General features: G+C 43.1%; 1 long non-coding RNA gene across 1 annotated transcript in view; it reads left to right on the top strand.

The window, feature by feature from the left end:
* LOC116094180 overlaps positions 1–9,001 on the top strand; it is a 10,666-nt gene extending 1,665 nt beyond the window's left edge. Inside the window, exon 2 of the long non-coding RNA XR_004119988.1 lies at positions 8,399–9,001. This is a non-coding gene — a long non-coding RNA (uncharacterized LOC116094180). The remainder of the gene's footprint in view (positions 1–8,398) is intronic.
* Positions 9,002–13,797: the final 4,796 nt, after the last annotated feature.

Here is a 13,797-nt window from a genome sequence, read left to right as displayed (position 1 = left end):
TCAGAAGTCCACCTGCCTCTGCCTCCCAAGTGCTGGGATTAAAGGCATGTGCCACCACCGCCTGGCTTTATTTCCTTTTTATATATAATCTAGGCAAAATCTACCAGTAAGCTCCTTATCTTAAAGTTCTATTAGAGTAACAATTGAGGCAGAGACCTTAGGTTAACTTATCCCCATATGATTTAATATTTTCTGAGTAAGCTTATTAAGAAATACATTTTAGGGGTTGGGGATTTAGCTCAGTGGTATTCTGTCATTAACAATTTTTTTAGATTATTTTATTTTATGTGTAGGAGTGTTTTACCTGGATATCTGTATGTGTACCCCATTCATGCCTGGTGTCAGTGGAGGTCAGAAGATGTCAGATCCCCTAGAACTGTAGTTATAGATGGTTGTGAGCCACTATGTGGGTTCTGGGAACCAAGCACATGTCCTCTGCAAGAGCAGCAAGTACTCTTAACTGCTGAGCCATCTCTCCAGCCCCAACCTTCCCATGTCTTTAGCTATAGTTTTTTGTTTTTGTTTTTTTTATTAATAGAGCCTTTTTATGTACCCCAGCTTGAACTTGCAACTCTCCTGCCTCAGACACTTTTATAGTACTGAGATTGCATCTATACAATGTCACTATGTCTGGTCATAGGTGAATCTTTCCTCCTCTCCTTTCCCCATGTGCCTTTAATCAGCAGACAGCTGAGCCAGATGTGGTGACGCATGCCTATAAGGCTAACACTGTGATGGCCTGGGCAGGAAGACTATGAATAACATAGTGAGTTCAAGTCTGGCTTGAGTTACATACCAAGACTGAGTCTCAAAACAAAACAAAAACAGCACATAGCGGGACAGGAGAGATGTCTCAGCGTTCAAGAGCACATGTTGCTCTTCTAGAGGAACCTAGTTCAGTTCCCAGCACCCATGCAGGTGGCTCACAACCACCAGTAAGGGAATTCAATGCCCTCTTCTGGTCTCCTTGGGCATCTACACATGTGCACATAAACACACACACAAATAAAAATACAATAATTTTTTTTTTAAAAAGTACATAACTGCTCTGGGACAAAACCAAAAGGTTGACTTTTGTCTTTTATTATTATTATTCTTAATTTGTGTGTATGTGTGTGTGTGCATATACACATATTGTGTCATCCAGAACTCCCCCTCCAGGGAAGTACAGGCATTTGTGAGCCACCTGACACAGGACATGGATACAGATTCAAACTCAGGCCTTAATGGAGGGGCAGGCGCCCTTAGCCAGCGAACCATCTCTCCAGCTCCTGCCTCTGCTTTGTTTTGCTTTGTTTTGGTCTGATACCCAACATTCCTTTATATCGGGAAGACTTTCCTTCCTGTGACTCTTTGAGAGACAAAACCCTCATTCTTACTCTAGAAGGAAGAAGGCTAGAGACACCAGCGTTCCCTCTGAGGCTCTGGCAGAGAAGATGCCGGTTCACGACCTGGCCTTGACCAGTGTAATGCCCTCGCCAGAAGAGAACATGGATGGCTCAGGGTGACACAGTTTATAACTCCAGCTTGGCAGCAGCAATAGAAATATGAAATGGTGGCAGCCGTGTCTCCTGCTGTCACTGCCCTGACCAGACCCTTCCTGCTCAAACCAGGCTATGCTGCTCACCCGTGTCATCCCAAGTCTAGTGTACTGCCTACTGTGCATTCTGTATATTAACTCATTCCTCCACAGAGAAATGCTGTCTCAAAAGACCAAATAAAAAAAAATAAAGGAAAGAACAAAATATAGATAAAGCCAGATGCAGTGGCACACACCTTTAATCTCAGTACTCAGAAGGCAGAGGCAGGTGGATCTCTGCGAACTCATGATCAACCTGGTCTATACAGAGAATTCCAGGATATCCAAGGCTTTCTAGAGAGACTCTGGTTTTTTTCTTAAAAAAACAAAATACTAAAGGATAAATATAAAAAATAAAAATAAATAGAAAACTAAATAACAAAACAGGAAGCAAGTTAGGTCAAATGTGGAGAGCCTCGGAGCCTCATTGAGACTGGAGGCAGTTGGTGATTGCTGGCTGATCTTGATCAAAGGCTGATCAATTTACACTTACTAAGATCACTTTGTGATTTGGAGGAGAATCAGAGTATCTTTAGGAAATCAGTGTATTTATGGAGTTTGGCATCTGATTCTCGGAGGACCATGGTAGCAGAGTACTTAAAGAGATTACATTGCCAGTACTTATTACTTTGTACGGCAATCTCAAAACTAATGAGAACTAGGTTTTTGGGATGAGGAATCATCACAATTTAGATCACAAGGGAAGCGCATACGTTCTTGGAAAGATCACATTAGAAAGGATGCAGTGTATGTGTGGCTGGCCTCTGTACACTGAGGTGGAACAGATATTTACCCTGCCATCTTTATCTTCTGACCATCAGGAGGAGCTCCAGGACAGCTTTCTCTCAAACTCTTAGACTCCATTTCCTTTTGACCAGCTAAGATAATAATAATTCAGTCCTCTTCATACTATTCAAAGCTTAATTCAGCACCTCACAATCTGAAAGTCTCAATTAGAATTTGGCTTTCTATTTTTTTTTTCTTTTCTTTTTTTCTCTGAAATGGGGTTTCTCCATGTAGTCCTGGCTGACTTGGAACTTGCTCTGTAGACCAAGCTGGCCTGTATCGGCCTGCCTCTGCCTCCTAAGTGCAGGGATTAAAGGTGTGCTCAGCTTCTGTTTGGTTTTAATGCTTGGTGGTTGTTATTTTTGTTCTTGTTTTTAAGATTTGAAAAAGTGTCAGGTGAGGCTGGAGAGATGACTCAGTGGTTAAGAGCACTGACTGCTCTTCCAGAAGTCCTGGGTTCAATTCCCAGCAACCACATGGTGGCTCACAATCATCTGTAATGGAATCTGATTCCCTCTTCTGGTGTGTGTAAAGACAGAACACTCATATAAAATAAGAATTTTTTTAAAGCGGGAAGCAGTGGTTGCACAGGCGTTTAATCCCAGCACTTGAGAGACAGAGGCAGGGAGATCTCTGAGTTCAAGGCCAGCCTGGTCTACAAAGTGAGTCCTACCCGAAGCTACATAGAGAAACCTTGCCTCAAAAAATTTAACAGCCAGGCAGTGGTGGCGCACACCTTTAATCTCAGCACTCGTGGGAGGCAGAGGCTGATGGATTTCTGAGTTCGAGGCCAGCTTGGACTACAGAGTGAGTTCCAGGACAGCCAGGGTTACACAGAGAAACCCTGTCTCGAAAAACCAAAACCAACCAACCAAACAAACAAACAAAGCATTAACATGTGTGTTTGTGCCATGCACATACATGCACACTTGCATAGGTACGCACCACAGAGCTTATGTGGAGGTCAGAGGACAACTTTGTGGAGTTTTTTCTCTCCTTCATGTGGAGGATTGCATTCCAGGTGCTAAGTCTGCATATCAGTGCCTTTACCTGTGGACCCACCTTACCACCCTGATTTTTGTTATCCTTGTTTACTTTTTGTTTAGCTTATTGCTCAAATGGAAAGAAATGCTAACTTCTTGTACTATCAGGAAATAGAATGGAGTGTTTATAACTATCTGTTTTGGTGTTTTGAGACAGGATGCCATGTAGCCCCAGCTGGTCTCAAGCTCATGAGGGTGACTCTTGACTCTCATGGAGGCTCCAGAGACAGACTTTTGTCTTTTTGTTTTTTTAAGATTTATTTATTTATTTAATGTATATGAGTGTTCTATCTTCATGTACAACTGCATGCAAGAAGAGGGCATCCGATTACATTTATAATCGGTTGTGAGCCACTATGTGGTTGCTGGGAGTTGAGCTCAGGTCCTCTGGAAGAATAGTCACTGCTCTTAACCTCTGAGCCATCTCTCCAGCCCTACAGAGTTTCTCAAACAAGCCTTTAGTTTTACCTATATGTGACCAGAAAGCTGGTTAACCCTCTCTCATACTGTCCATTGGCACTTGCTTGTCTCCACGTCCTAGCAGTTTCCGTTTCAGGTTGAGGTCTTTGATCCATTTGGAATTAGTGTTTTGGGTCTAAATACATTCTCCTGCAAGTGGACATCTAGGTCTCCCAACAGCAGTGGCTGGAGATGCTTTCTTTTTCTCAGCTTATATTTTTGGAATCTTTGTCAAATATTCAGCGGCTGAAGTTATGTGTACTCATGTTTAGGTCTTGGATTTTGCTCCCTTGGTCTGCATGTCTGTTTTTGTGCCTCTGCCAGACTGTTTTATTTCTCTGACTCTGTAATATATCTTGAGAACTGGGATTACAATTCTTCCAGCATTGGTTTCTGCTCAGGACTGCCTCACAAGTGCTGGGATTAAAGGTGTGTGGCACCACTGCCTGGCTTGCTTCAAGCTTTTCAACATTTTAGAAAATGTTGGCTGTGCATTTCACATACCTAGCTTTTATTGAGTTGAGGTATGTTCACTATCCAGGGTCTTTGTATACATTTTCATATAAAATGTAGGATAGTATTATAATCTTGTGAAAAAGGAGATGATGAGCGTGATGAGGGTTGTGTTGAATCTGTCATAGCTATAGGTAGGATGTCAATTTCACACCTCCACCAGTCTTTGAGGAGGGTACGTCTTCCCATTGTCTGGTGTCTTTATCTCTTTCTTCTGAGGTCTAAAGTTTTCATTGTAGAGGTCCTTCACCTCCTTGGTTAGGTTTATTCCTAGATATTTTCTTTCCTTTGAGGTTGTTGTAAATGGGAGAGTGTCTATGGTCATCTCTGTATGTTTATTGGTGGTATATAAAAAGAGTACTGATTTCTCTCTTTCTTTCTCTCTCTCTTTCTTTCTTTCTTTCCTTCTCTCTCTCTCTTTCTTTCTTTCTTTCCTTCTTTCTCTCTCTCTTTCTTTCTTTCTTTCTTGTTTTTTGTTTGTTTGCTTTGGTTTTTCGTTTTTGGTTTTTCAAGACAGGGTTTCTCTGTGTAGCCCTGGCTGTCCTGGAACTCACTCTGTAGACCAGGCTGGCCTCGAACTCAGAAATCTGCCTGCCTCTGCCTCCCAAGTGCACCACCACTCAGCCATTTTCTGGATTAATGAATTATGTGAGAAGACCCAGCCACTGAGTTCATTGCCACCCCTGGCAGCAGGTGGTCCTGAGGTCTATAAGAAAGCAGGCTGAGCAAGTCACAAGGAGCAAGCCTGTAAGCAGCACTCTTCCATGGCATCTGCATCAGCTCCTGCCTCTAAGTTCATGCCTGACAACCTTCAGAGATGGACTGTTATCTGGAAGTGTAAGTTAAAATAAACATTTCCTCCATAAGCTACTTTTGGTTGTGGTGTTTATCACAGCAACAGGAAGGAAACACGGACAAAACTCATTACTCAAAAAGATGCAAGGGGCGGGGGAACTATGAAACAATCGTCAGCATCACTTCTGGGGTGAGAAATAGCTCAGTCGCCCAAGTGCTTGCCCAAAAAGCAGGAGGACACAGGTTTGACCCTTAGCATCCATGTAAAAATACCAGGTGTGGTGCCAGATAGTGCCTCACTTGTAACTCAAGTTCTGGGGAGGTGGAGACTGGAGGAGCCCTGGGGATGTTGGCCAGCCTTCCTGGTCTAACGGGTGAGCTCCAGGATGGTGGGAGAATGTGTGTCAAAGGAGATGAACAATGTTCCTGGTAACAGCAAGGTTGTCCTCTACCCTTCACTCACACACACACACACACACACACACACACACAAGTTTTAAAGGCTCACCTTGATATCACTCATAGAACATTATAATTACATCTATATCATTATACTGTAAACCACTAGGCTGTTGTTGTTTTTTAAAGTAATTCCATAATTACTTAGTTGAGACACTATCTAATCATCCACACCCTATAATTAAATCAGGATCAACACATTCATCACATTTTACATCTTGATCGACACAAAAGGGAACCCAAGATTCATGAGGGGTTTTTGTTTGGTTGGTTTTAGTTTTTTTGTTATTGTTGTTTTGGTTTTGGTTTTTTTGTCATTGCTGTTGTTGTTGGTTTTGGTTTTGATTTTGGTTTTTCAGGACAGGGTTTCTCTGTGTAGCCCAGGCTGTCCTGGAACTCACTTTGTAAACCAGGCTGGCCTTGAACTCAGAAATCCATCTGCCTCTGCCTCCCAAGTCCTGGGATTAAAGATGTGTGCTACCATCACCTGGGCAGACCCTGTGTCTTAACTCTAATCTTAGCAATGATTATTCTGCTGTGTTTTTAGACTTCTCCATTCTAGAGTTTTTATTTTTTGTTTTTTTGTTTTTTGTTAACATATAAAGAAATAGCCTAAACTAGGCTTTTATATGATTGGAATTATACAATATTCTGGGTTTGGCTTTGGTTTTGTAACTGCCTTTCACTTATCACAATATATTAGATATGGGTCTAGTATTTTTTGTTTTTGTTGTTTTGTTTTGTTTTTTCGAGACAAGGTTTTTCTGTATAGCTCTGGCTGTCCTGGAACTCATTCTGTAGACCAAGCTGGCCTTGAACTCAGAAATCTGCCTACTTCTGCCTCCCAAGGGCTGAGATTAAAGGCATGCACTACCACTGCCCAGCTAGTATTTATTTATTTATTTATTTATTTTATTTATTTTATTTATTTTATTTATTTTATTTATTTATGTGTACACTGTAGCTGTACAGATGGCTGTGAGCCATCATGTGTGTGGCTGCTGGGAATTGGACTCGGGACTTCTGCCAGCCCTGCTCACTTCTGCCCTGCTCGCTCCAGTGTAATTCACTGTAGCTGTCTTCAGACACACCAGAAGAGGGCGTCAGATCTCATTACGGGTGGTTGTGAGCCACCATGTGGTTGCTGGGATCCGAACTCAGGACCTTCGGTAGAGCAGTCAGTGCTCTTACCCGCTGAGCCATCTCAGCTAGTATTTATTTTTAAGATTTATTTTATGCTTATGAGTGATCTATCTGCATGTACACTGGCGTGCCGGAAGAGGGCATCATATCTCATTGTAGATGGTTGTGAGCTGCCGTGTGGTTGCTGGCAATTGAACCAGCAACCTCTGAAAGAGCAGCCAAAGATTGATTACCCCCACAACAGTCAACCATGGTACAACCAGTGGTTTGGTACCTGGTGATTTGGTTGTGCAATACACAGGATCTCATAAATGGGTAAAACTTAAAACTCTTTTAATGTGTATGAATGTTTGCCTACATTTTAGTATGTGTACGGTGCATGTGCTTAGACTTTCCAGAAGTCAGAAGACAGTGCTGCATCCCCTGAACTGCTTTTACACATATTCGTCAGCTGCTATGTGGGTGCTGGGACCCAGACCCAGCTTCTCTGCAAAGGCAATGATGCTCTTGACCACTGATCCACTTTTTGGTAACTCCCCACAACCCGCATCAGCAGGCATAGCACCTTCCAACAGTATGAAAGGTAGCCAGCAAGGAGGAGCCTTCCATTTCAGTTCTGATTGATTTGTCTTGTACTGACAGGTATCTCTAGCATGATAGGTTCTTACCTATCTAGTGGGTAATCAAGTTTAGCCCTGGTGAACTATGTTTTAATAATTGAAATTGATCTCTGGATTTACATGATTTTTCATCAAAAGTTGAGAATGACAGAACAGTATCCAATGATTGGAACAAATGACCATCTTACATTACTACCCACTGAGTTTAGATAACACAGCTGGGCCTGGTACCATGGCTAAGAATACCTGCTGCTCTTCCATGGGGACTGGGCTGGGTTCTGAGCCCCTGGCCAGATGCTTATAAGCTTTAAGGGGTATAACTGCCTCTGACCCTTATGGACACCAAACAGACATGGCATGTATATACATATATATGTATAAATAATATTTTTTAAAAGGTAATATTGAAGCTAGGCAAGAAGATGCATGCCTTTAATCCCAGCACTTGGGAGGCAGAGGCAGGTGAATTTCTGAGTTCAAGGCCAGCCTGGTCTACAAAGTGAGCTCTAGGACAGCCAGGGCTATACAGAGAAACCCTGTCTCGAAAACCAAAAAAAAAAAAAAAAAAAAAAAAAAAAAAAAGAGGCACAGGCAAGAGGATCTCCAAGTGTTCAAGGCCAGCCAGGGCTACACAGTGAGATCCTGTTTCAATGGAAAATTACACAAATTATGTACAATAGGTATTCTACAAATTAGAAGAAGAGTTGGGGAGAAATGTGGAATTGGCATGTTTAGGATTTTTGGTTCTTATTTTTGGGACAGTCTCACTGTGTAGCTCCAGCTGACTTAGAACTTGCAGTATAGACCAGCTGGCCTTGACCTCACAGCGATCCACCTGCCTCTGCCTGCTGAGTGCTGAGATTAAAGGAGTTTGCACCACCAAGCATGCCTCTTACATAGATAGATCTTGATGGCTTATTGTTTTTTCAACCTTAGTTTCCTTTAATTTTCACACTGCGAATGCAAACTTGTTTATGTTCTTTTTATTTTATTTTTTCCAGAAATATGACAAATCTGAAGCTATCCCCGTGGAGGTAACTGTGTCTAGAAGACAGTAAGAGATGTGTGCCATCATGGAAGATTCCAGCATGTCCAATGGCATTGATGTGGACAAAAGCTTTGCCATTGCCTTCGTTGTCCTTGTGTTTGTGTTCCTAATAGTGATGGTTTTTCGGTGTGTAAAGTTGGTGAAGAACCCCTATGAGGTCAGCTCTACAATCGCAGACCCGCCTCTGAATTGAAGTACCATCAAACCTGGTGGTCTCCTTTCACAAGAGACTTGCAATCATTTTTTTATGGGGGGCAGTACTTTTAGCAGTGTCTTACACAGCCAAGGCTTGCCTTGAAACCCTGACCCCTGTTTCTCCTCCACCTCCTAAATACCGGACTACAAAGACTGCTCCACCACAACATTCGAAATCTTTTATATGGATGTGTAAGGTCCAGAGTTTATATTCCTTTACCTCTGCATTTCTCAATCTTGCCATCTTGTGTTCTGTAACAAGCACATAGGAGTCAAGTATCTCACCAGAGAGAAAACTCAGGCTATTTTTCATTGTTCTTTTTCAGGAAATCCATTACTAAAGTTGAACTTATTGACTAGACTAAGGCTATGAGTTTCTTTTTCTTTTTCTTTCTTTTTTTCTCAAAACAGGGTTTCTCTGTGTAACCTTGGCTGCCCTGGAACTCACTCTTGTAGACCAGGGTGGCCTTGTACTCAGAAATCCGCCTCTGCCTCCCAAGTGCTGGGGTTAAAGGCGTGTGCCACCACCGCCTGGCTATGAGAATTGTTCCATATCTAATGTCCTTGGGGTAGAACACTGGATCTTAATTTAATGATGTGATGTAACATAATGCTATGCTTGGTGAGGCCCATCTGAAACTAGATGCTAACAAGGACACGGCCAAAATATATTTATTCCTTAAGATAAGCAGAAGTGGCAAGCATCCAACAAGACCTATTTAGGGGGTTCAATCTGCTTTCTTCTCAAGAGGGTGGAACTCTATGCTACAGGTGGTCTAATGTGCCTGACGTAAGCTCCCCAGTCTCTGTCAGCCGAAGTTCCCTCAGCTATAACATAATAGGAGTAGGCTGAGCAGCGCTCCAGATGGCAGGTATGAATCCCCCTATGCTAGGAACATGCTCTGATTTGGGGAAAGTCTTTGAAAGAAATCAAGACTCTGAAACCTACCTATAACACCAGCACATGGGAGTCAGAGGTAGGAGGATTGCTGTGAGTTCTTAGCATGGGTCATATAGAGATTTCAAAGGGGACGGGTGGTTTTTCAAAGGGGAAAACCACATCAAGATGAAGATGGTGGAAGAGATTTGAGTTGTGCAGCCACAAGCCAAAAACTGCCAGAAGCTGAGAGGATTGTCTCTTGGGCCATTGGTTTCACGACCTCATCACGACCTCATCAACCTGGGTGTGGGCTTCTTCGCTTGACGTTAGTCAAATAGCCAAGAAGCTATTTGATTGGCAATTTCTGCTCTCCAGAACATGAGAGAATACACTTCTATCTCTTTACACCACAAAGTGGTTGGTGGCAATCACAGAAGCTTATAGATAACTCTAACAATCACCAGTGTTCCAGAGACCTGTGTGTGTGTGTGTGTGTGTGTGTGTGTGGTGTGGTGTGTCTGGTGTGTGTGTGTGTGTGGTGTGTATGTGTGTGTGTATGGTGTATTGTGGTGTGTGTGTGTATGTGTATGTGTGGTGTGTCTGTGTGTGGTATGTGTGTGTGTGGTGTGTGTGGTGTGTGTGTGTATGGTATATTGTGGTGTGTGTGTGTGGTGTGTATGTGTGTGTGTGTGGTATGTGTGGTGTGTGTGTGTATGGTGTATTGTGTGTGTGTGTGATGTGTATGTGTGTGTATGTGTGTGTGGTGTATGTGGTGTGTGTGTGTATGTGTGTGATGTGTGTGTGTAGTTGTGTGTGGTGTGTATGTGTGTGTGGTGTGTGTGTATGTGTGTGATGTGTGTGTGTGGTGTATATGTGTGTGTGTATGGTGTGTGTAGTGTATGTGGTGTGTGTGTGTGTGGTATGTGTGTGTGGTGTGTATGTGTGTGTGGTGTGTGTGTGTGTGTGAGATGTGTGTGTGTGGTATGTGTGTGTGTATGGTGTGTGTAGTGTGTGTGTGGTGTGTGTGTGTGGTGTGTGTGTGTGGTGTGTATGTGTGGTGTGTATGTGTGTGTGGTGTGTATGTGTATGTGTGTGATGTGTGTGTGTGGTGTATATGTGTGTGTGTGTGGTGTGTGTGTGTGTGGTGTGTGGTGTGTATGTAGTGTACGTATGTGTTGTGTGTGTGGTGTGTATGTGTGTGTACGTATGGTGTGTGTAGTGTGTGTAGTGTGTGTGTGTGTGTGTATGTGTTTTGAGGCAGGGTTTCTGGCTGCAGAGATAACTCCGCAGTTTACAGTTCTTGCTGCTCTTCCTGAAGATCCAAACCAGGTGCGGAGCACCCATGATGTTATGTTCCCAACTTCCTGTCACTTCAACTTCAGAGAATCAGATGTCCTCTCCTGGTCTCCTCGGCCATGACCTGGAAGGAACAACCAGGCCTCAGGTGGATCAGCACAAGTCTGCCGGAGGGACCAGGGCCAACTGGAACACCAGGAAAAAGTTCTCAACTGTGCCTTTCTCAGTGAAGTGAAGCAAAGATCAGTGAAGATGTTAGACCAAGTGTTTAGCTATGGAACAACCCTAGCTCAGCCTCTTACCACTGAGTCCTATTTATATTCTACTCTCTCCAAACATCACATACAAGTCTGTCTCAGCAAAACTGCCCCTGAGTCTGTCTCAGCTGACATCACTCTGCCAATCTGCAGGCCAGGGTCTGTAGAAGCAGCAATAAGCTGCATCACACCACTGCAAATGTGTTTCTCCCTATGGAGTTCCAACAAATGCTCAACTATGCAATGTAAGGTGGACCAATACATGCTTGTCCTTAGCAAAGAATCCTTCATCACGTGTCATTTCACATGCTTGCTTTAGCAGAACATCCTTTCACCTGTGTCTACTTCAGAGAAACATTCATGAATCTCCCTTAGCCTTTCACCTGTGACCTCTTCAGGGAAACATTCCTTCATGTGTCTGCTTTAGTAAAACATCCTTTTACCTGTATTCACCTCACATGTTTGCCCCAGCAAAACACCATCCACACAACTGATTTTCCGAAGAACCCTTAAGTTTCCACTTCAGGCAGAGGGATGAACTCTGACTTCTACACACATACAGAAAAACAAACAAAAAACCCCCAGCATACTGGCAAACTTATGGACAGACATCGACATATACACAGACACACATGCTCAAAAATAAATAAATAAATAAATAAATAAATAAATAAATAAAGCACTATAAGGAGGTTGTATATAGATATGTGCAAAAACTTGAGCACACATAGATTTTGTTATGAAAGGCTGGAGAATCTTAGAATTTAAAATGGGGGCATTTAATAGAAATGTATGTATAATGTATAACCTTTACCTAAAAGGGGGCATGGAAAACCTCTGTAACAAGCCAAAAAGGTACAGTAGCCAGTTCCAGGAACTTGGCTAACTCAGAGCCTCAGGGCTCTGGTTCCCAAAACCTGCCCCTCCTGACTGAACCACAATGAGGGCAGAACTAGGAATGAAGATCTACTGGTTTATGAGACTCTCCACCCAGTCAACTGGTAGATGAATATGAATATGTTCCCCTCCCTAACTGAATGCCTTGGGTTGGGTCCCTCTGAAATTTTCCACTGTTTTTTGTTAGGTTTCCCTGGTAACCCTCTCCCCCGACCCCAGCTTGTGTTTTTTCCCTTTAAATACTCCTCACTTCTTGTGTTCGGGGTCGAACTCCTCTGGCCAGCATGGTCACGAGGTCGACCCCGGTACCGGCCTATCCCAAATAAACCTCATGTAACTGCAGCAAGTTCGGTCTCTCGTGAGTTATTGGGTGGTCACATCATTCCGAGTCTTGAGTAAGGATCTCCCCAGTTCTGGAGGTCTTTCAGTTATACATGAAGTTCCTGGAACACATTCCACTTTCGCACTAAGAGTAACTAGTGTTCTCTTGTCATGATTTCACAATGACCCTGTCTACTGAACTCAGGCTATCAGGCTTAGATGAGTTTTGGTTTTTTCAAGACAGGATTTCTCTGTGTAGCCCTGGCTATCCTGGAACTCACTCTGTAGACCCGGCTGGCCTCAAACTCAGAAATCTGCCAGCCTCTGCCTCCCAAGTGCTGGGACTAAAGGCATGCGCCACCACCGCCCGGCAATAGAGTTCTTATCCTCTGAGCCATCTCACTGGCCCTTTAAAGTTTTTATATTTATTAATTCATTGTGTGTGTGTGTGTGTGTGTATGTGTGTGTGTGTGTGTGTGTGTGTGTGTAAAAGTCAAAGGGCAGCTCCCAGGAGCTGAAACTTCTGTCTTTCAACCATACAAGTCCCAGGAAACAATCTCAAGGGTCAGGCTTGGTACTGAGTGCCTATCCATTGTTTTGGTTTTTTTGAGAACAGGGTCTCACTATGTAGCTTTGGCTGTCCTGGAACTCACTCTGTAGACCATGCTGGCCTCAAGCTCAAGAGATCCACATGCCTCTGCTTACCTGACTCCGGGATCCAATGTGTGACACCACCGCCCAACTCATAAAAACAAATCTTAAAAAAAGAACAAGACTTAAAATATATATTTGAGATTTTTACATTTTATTTCGTGCGTATGATTATTTAGTGTTTTGGCTTCATGTATGTCTGTGTATCTGTGTGCCTGATAGCACCTGGGGTCAAAAGAGGGTGTTATATACCCAGAACTGAAGTTATAGATGGTTGTGGGCTGCCATGCAGGTGCTGAGCACGGAACCCAGGCCCTCTGTCAGGCGCTCTTATCCTTTGAGTCCTAATTAAAGATCTTAAAAGGAAAGAACTCATAGGCTGAGGTTATCTAATGTCTCTGGTGAAAATGATGCCTCAGTTCAGAAACTGAAATAATTGTTCTATTAGTTACGAATGCTAATCTCCTCTGTGCTTAATTTACAACCTATTCATAATAGGTGCATGCTTTAGTTTCTTTTCCTGTTGTTATGATACAATAGTCTGATCAAAGCAACTGAAAGGAGAAAGGGTTTATGTTAGCTCAAAGTTCAAGGCATGGACTGCATCACCATTGTGGAGACACGGAAACTGTAGATCAGTACTCAGCTCCATTCCTCTACTCTTACACAGCCCAGGGTCCCTGAATAAAGAATGGTGCCACCCACAGTGGGTGGATCTACTCACCCCCAAGTAGAGTAATCAAGATAATTCTAACTAGCCGGACGGTGGTGGTGCGTGTCATTAATTCCAGCACTTGGGAGGCAGAGACAGGCAGATTTCTGAATTCAAGGCCAGCCTGGTCTACAGAGTGAGTT

The sequence above is a fragment of the Mastomys coucha genome, unplaced genomic scaffold (genome assembly GCF_008632895.1).
Source record: "Mastomys coucha isolate ucsf_1 unplaced genomic scaffold, UCSF_Mcou_1 pScaffold16, whole genome shotgun sequence".
Taxonomy (NCBI): Eukaryota; Metazoa; Chordata; class Mammalia; order Rodentia; family Muridae; genus Mastomys; species Mastomys coucha.
Note: the sequence above shows the minus strand (reverse complement) of the source record. Positions and strands in the feature narration are given on the sequence as shown.